General features: G+C 32.8%; 1 long non-coding RNA gene across 1 annotated transcript; it reads right to left on the bottom strand.

Annotated features, from left to right (window-relative positions):
- Positions 1 to 3,651: 3,651 nt before the first annotated feature.
- LOC126979187 (uncharacterized) lies at positions 3,652 to 5,229 on the bottom strand. The gene is made up of 3 exons (XR_007732764.1): positions 5,001 to 5,229; positions 4,184 to 4,451; positions 3,652 to 4,100 (listed from the first exon to the last, which is right to left on the bottom strand). It is a non-coding gene; the product is annotated as an uncharacterized LOC126979187 (long non-coding RNA).
- Positions 5,230 to 6,272: the final 1,043 nt, after the last annotated feature.

The following is a 6,272-nucleotide window of genomic DNA, read 5'->3' as shown; positions in this document are numbered from 1 at the left end:
ATAGAAGAGATGGAGAGTAAGGTATAATAAAACACCTTCACCGAGTTCATCAATTCATCCCTACGTTTATGGGAATTTGATGAATTTTAAGGGCACTTCTGTAATCTATAAGCTCAGGCCAGCATTAAAGCGCAAACTTGGATTAAACAATTGTACATATACATCAACTCGTATCTTTTACCTCGTGCAGCTTGTTAATTTTTGTGGGCTTTATATTTGCATTGATATAATATTAATTCATGCATAGTAATTCGTAGGTAGTACTACATAGGTAGTAGGCATTCACTATGCTGCGAAGGTTGGGTATTCAATAGTAATTTATCCATTTTTGTACCTAATTTCTGAAGTGAATACTTCTTTAACGGCGTTGAATCGTTTTTTTTATTAAAGTGAAACTTTTATTACATCGTCTCAAAATTTTTCGTCTGTGTGTTGCATGTTGCGTGATGGTCGGGCGGCGCCTATAGTTCGCAGCAGTTGACCGTGTAGTGTATCGACTATTACTAATTTGTGCTAGTTCTCCACTCTATTTTGTTTGTTTTTTTCTTGTCTAATGTAAATGTTGTTACTTTTATTATTTCCCATTATAATTCCAATTTTCCAAGCATAAAATTAAGGTTGATAAAGCGTTTTTTTTACCAACAATGGATTATTATTCCAAAAAATTATAGAATGTGAAAAAAAAGTTTCAGTTTTACCGTGGTTTTATAAAACCACACAATCATTTTTGTTTATTTTATTAAATTTAAATATATCCCCATATATGTGTTTGGCTTGTCCAATCACTTTTAACCCTTGTTTTACTTACAAGATAGTTACAAATAGCTCTAATATTTAAACCAAAATTGAAATTATAATAAAACTTAGCTCAGACCCCCCTTATTTTCGCATGCCCTACAGTGTGAAGCCCTCCCTAGGGTTGGAACATATACATATATATGTGAAATATAAAAATATAACAAAAGATGTGGGTACTACCATAAAATTTTCATATTTTCGAGCAATAAATTGGTGTCCTACAATTTATATCATGGGCGGTATAACACTTTGTAAACGCTATATTGAAAAGGTTGGCAAAAATATTCACTAATTTAAACAGAATTTTTTTCTTGGCACAGTTTCCATTCATTCCGCAAATTCGAAGAGTTCGTCAGAAATATCGCTTAAAAGTTATTGGCCTTGTAGCTCTGAAAGCGTTACTGTATTAAATTTATGTTCCACTTTATAACTGTAATTTTTACTGGTAACTTTGTAATTCATTTATCAAAACGTAATTACTGATATCTTAAATAATTACAGCAACAATTAAACTAATTTATTTTAGTAAATGATACCAGATAACTTAAAATATAGGCAGTCGCATCGTGATGACCAGTGAAACGTTACTTCCATTTTGTTTGTTACAGTTAATATAAAATGTTACCCAGAAAGAAAATTACTATTACCCACAAAATGACAACAAACATTTTAATACTAAATGCTTTAAAGGAACAAATTTAACTTCAATGTTAGTGATAACTATTTAAGTTAAGTGTGATCTGTGATCAGTAACATTAAAAACGGACATCTCCTAGTAATACTCTCGAAATATAATAGAAAGAGTGTTCGAATTGGAAATACTAAATATTTTATAAAAGTGTCACTATACACAATACTGTAATAAAATAGCACTTTAACTTTAATCAATAGCACCGGGATTAACGCACGCACAAATACCCATGATTTACACGTATAATATATAACCAACTATTAATTTAGTATTCAACACGTTGTAGCTAGGTTAGCTAAAGATTCCTATGGCCATATCCCAGCAATCGATCCATTAACAGGAGAAAAACCCTATGAAGATCATTGCTGTTTATTGTTGCTAGCATAAATATTATATTAATGCTAGCAAACAAGCAGTTAAATTTAACAAATGGTAATAAAAACCACGCAGTAAAATATAACGCTGTAGTTACTTTTAATTTTTAACAGTGTTATACTAAGGTTAACAATAATTATTTTAACGACTATGCCAACTCTACTATCGCTACTGCCCTCGCAAGGCGACTGTCAAGTGTCAAGTGTCAAGATCGAGCGAGGTATCAATGTCATGTGTTTTTTTTTTTGTTTTTTTTGTTTTCTTTTCTTTTTTTTTGGTTTTTTTGTTTTTTTTTTTTTTTTTTGGCGGGAACGAGTGAACGAAGGAAGGCGCGCTTATACAAAAAAAATTTGTTTAAATTATTGTTCATAGTGCATATATTTTTCATACTTGTAAATTGTTTATCCTGGTTTATAAATATTCGATTTTTGTATATATAAATTGTTAAGTGCGCTTCCCCATCGCCATGGGGAAGCGTACAGGTAAAAGGCCGAAGAACGGCCAGAGCGACGCAGAACCAGCAGACGAACTTCCCCTATCCGAATCCTCGGTATCTGACGCGGAGGTGACTGAACGTCTCATTGTAAGAAGAAAGGATAAAGAGAAGTATACCCCTTATAGAGCGACAAATTATTACAGGTTATACGACGAAAATTCAAATAAGAAGGAATTTATTGTATTTCTCAATCGCAAGCAGGGTGAAGTCAAAATATCAGACAAGGACAGGTTGGGTCTGTCAAATGGAATCAGGAGGCATTGCGTATCGGGTGTGTTGCACCTGAGGTCCGTTAATGCTTTTAAAGTTGGTGTTACCTTTGACCTGCCTAACAATGCGAATGTATTTTTAAAAAATGAAAAGTTACTTAGCGAGTTGGAGATGGTTGCCTCAATTCCGGCTTCTGAAACGGAGGTCACTGGAGTTCTTACTTCTGTTCCCACTGATTACTCCAACAAAAAAATTCATCAATTAATTGCATCGAGTAAAAAAGTTATTGCTGTGAGAAGGTTCATGCGGCGAGTAAAGGACCCACAGGGTGTTGTCTCCTTTGTTCCAACGCAAACTGTTGCAGTCACATTTGCATCAACATTGTTACCTGAGTATGTAACACTTGATCACTGGAGGCATGAGGTTAATGTATATGTACCCCCTATTAAACAGTGTCTACGCTGTATGAAATTTGGCCATATTGCTAAATTTTGTAGAAACAATGAAGTTTGTTCCATATGTTCTGACAATCACAATTTTAAAATGTGTCCAAAAACTTTAACAAAATGTGCCAACTGTGGTGGAGATCACATAGCTATCTCATCTACCTGTCCTCTGAAAAAACAAAAAATTGAAGAAAACAAAGTGAAGTCCCGTAGTGTTAGATACTCAGATCTCTTCAATGAATCTGCTTTCCCTCAATTAAACTCAAAGTATATTGACACACACCTGAGCAATCTTATAAAATCTGACAAATTTATGAACCTCTTGGTTGAAGCAGTTTTACAAATTTGTACAAATAAAGATAAGTTAACTATAAATTCAAATAGTATTAAGGAAATTCTGAATAACACTTTTAGAAAAAAGACACCTAGTTAATTGTTATTATGGATACATTGAATATAGTGCAGTGGAACGCTCAAAGTATTATTAGTAATAGGCTTATTTTTACAAGGTTTTTATATGAAAATCATATCCATATTGCTATAATTTCGGAAACTTGGTTAAAACCACATCAGTATTTTTTAATAAAAGGCTATAACACAATAAGGAATGATTGTGGTAATAAACACAATGGTGTAGCAATTTTTATTCATAATAATATCACATTTTCTAACATAAATACATATTATGATAGTGCTCTACAAAATGTTTGCATTAAAATTAAAATTAATAACAAAGAACTGAGTATTGTGAGTTTTTACAGTCCTTCCAATTCAAATCCTCCATTTAATAAAAACAATTTAAACAGTTTAATTAAGTCCATTCCAGAGCCAATGATATTTGCAGGTGATTTCAATGCTCATCACATGTTGTGGGGATGTGTTGATACATTGCCTCGAGGTAAAGATGTTTTAGAGGTTATAGATGAGAATGGTCTTGTTATTCTGAATAATGGTCAAGCTACCACAATAGGATCTCCATCTTGGCGTCCTAATGCTCTTGACTTGACTTTGGTAACTCCATCTTTGGCTCTTTTATGCGACTGGTCAGTTATTGACAGTCCTCTGGGCAGTAGTTATCATCTCCCTGTAATAATAAAAATGGCAGTAAGTAGTGATAGTATTAGTTTGCAAAACACATTATGTAATAATCTACATTTGCCCACTCACCCTAATTATAAGCAGGTGAATTGGAATATGTATAGTAACTTAGTTGTTTCTTATTTGGATGATGTTAAATTTGACACTTTATCTTCAATAGATGCTTTTAATTCCTTTTGTAATATTTTACTTTCTGCTGCCAAGCAGTCAATCCCTAGCTGTCTGTTTTCCAAAAGTTCTAATAGTAATAATGCTACTAGTTCTTGTTCACAAAAATCTTTTAAATATCCTTGGTCGCCTTGGTGGAATCAGAGGTGTACAGAAGCAGTTTTAAATGCTAAAAATGGTTACATTAATTTTAAAAACAACTCCACTGATGAAAATTATGTGGAGTTTAAGAGATTGCGGGCTTTAAAAAAACTTATCTTAAAAAGTGAAAGAAGAAATAGCTGGATAGGCTTGTGCAATTCATTTAATCGTTGTACTCCTTTGTCTTCAATTTGGAAATACATGCGCAAATTTAACAAAACTTACATTCCTGACAGTGTGTTGAATGATAGTTGGATTCCAGATTTTCTACAAAAGTATACTTCTGACTTTGTATCAAATGAGTTAACTAACTATGTAAATGTTGTTAATGATAGTAATAAATATTTGATAGAGCCTTTTTCTTTACAAGAACTAAAATCCGCTTTATTTACTAGAAGAGATACATCTTTCGGTCTTGATACCATTCCATATATTTTACTCAAAAAACTTAATTGCCACAGTCTCAACATCTTTTTAAATAATCTTAATCGCCTATGGAAGGAGAATACTATTCCTGCAGAATGGAAAACAGACTGTTTAATCCCAGTTTTAAAGCCAGACAAAAATAAAATGTTACCTGACTCTTATAGACCTATAGCTCTCACGTCTTGTGTTGGGAAGATATTTGAGCAGCTTCTAAAACAACGTCTCGAGTTCTTTATAGAACAAAATTGTCTTTTGCCTAATAATCAGTTTGGTTTTCGCAAAGGTCGGTCTTCTAGGGAGAGTATAGCGCAGTTACAGCTTGATGCGCATCAATGTTTAGCAAGTAATCAATATCTTTTGTCTGTATTTTTTGACATCTCAGGTGCCTTCAATAGTGTAAATATTGCCGTGCTTTGTGACGAGTTATCAATGTTAGGGATACCAGGTAAAATAATAAATTGGATGCAATCCTTTTTGACTGACAGAAAAGTATATGTAAAATTTAATAAACATTTGTATGGACCACGACTTTCTTCTCTAGGTGTTTGTCAGGGGGGAATATTGTCTCCTTTAATTTTTATTATGTACATAAGACGATTGAACCTTATTTTGGGGCCAAATATAGTAAACCTACAGTATGCAGATGACTTAGTCGTCTATGTATCGGGAGTTGATCTGATTAATTTAGCCGCTACTATTAATAAAGCACTTGTAAATTTATATCAATACTTTTCTTATCTTAATTTAAATGTAAATCCAACCAAATCAAAAGTCTTTGTGATTGGTCGTAAACGCATCATATTGCCTCCCATTTTATACAATGGCATTCCACTGCCTATTTCATGTGACATAAAATTTCTAGGTGTAACATTTACTCCAACTCTTTCTTGGAAAAAATATACAGATAGTGTTATAATTAAAGCGAATAAAGCTTATAATGTATTAAAATCTTTGTGTGCAACGTCGTGGGGAGCGGACCCTAAAATATTGTTAATTTTGTATAAATCGCTTATTCGTAGTCATTTTGAATATGGCTTTCATTGTTTCGCCGCAGACAGCAAAATTGTTAATAGTCTGGATAAAATACAAAATAAATGTATGCGTACAATATTGGGTGCACTTAAAACTAGCCCAATAGCTGCTATGCAAATCGAGGCCAACCTTCCTCCTTTGTGTATTAGATTTAGTTATCTTAAAGAAAGATTTATTTTAAAGCTCTGTAGCTTGCCGACGAACAATCTTCTTAAGAATCTTATTGCTTATCAATCGTCTTCATTTCAGAGACAGTTGTTTATCTTGCAAGATTTTTCTTCATTTAGTAAATTTCTACAAGATTTAAATATTCATCGGAATAATGATATACTTCCCTGCCATGCAGGTTCTTTTCGATGTAAATATTCTGCAATTAATGTTGTAATAGATC

The sequence above is a fragment of the Leptidea sinapis genome, chromosome Z, assembly GCF_905404315.1.
Source record: "Leptidea sinapis chromosome Z, ilLepSina1.1, whole genome shotgun sequence".
Lineage (NCBI taxonomy): Eukaryota > Metazoa > Arthropoda > Insecta > Lepidoptera > Pieridae > Leptidea > Leptidea sinapis.
The sequence above is the reverse complement of the archived record's forward strand: the minus strand, read 5'-3'. Positions and strand labels throughout refer to the sequence as shown.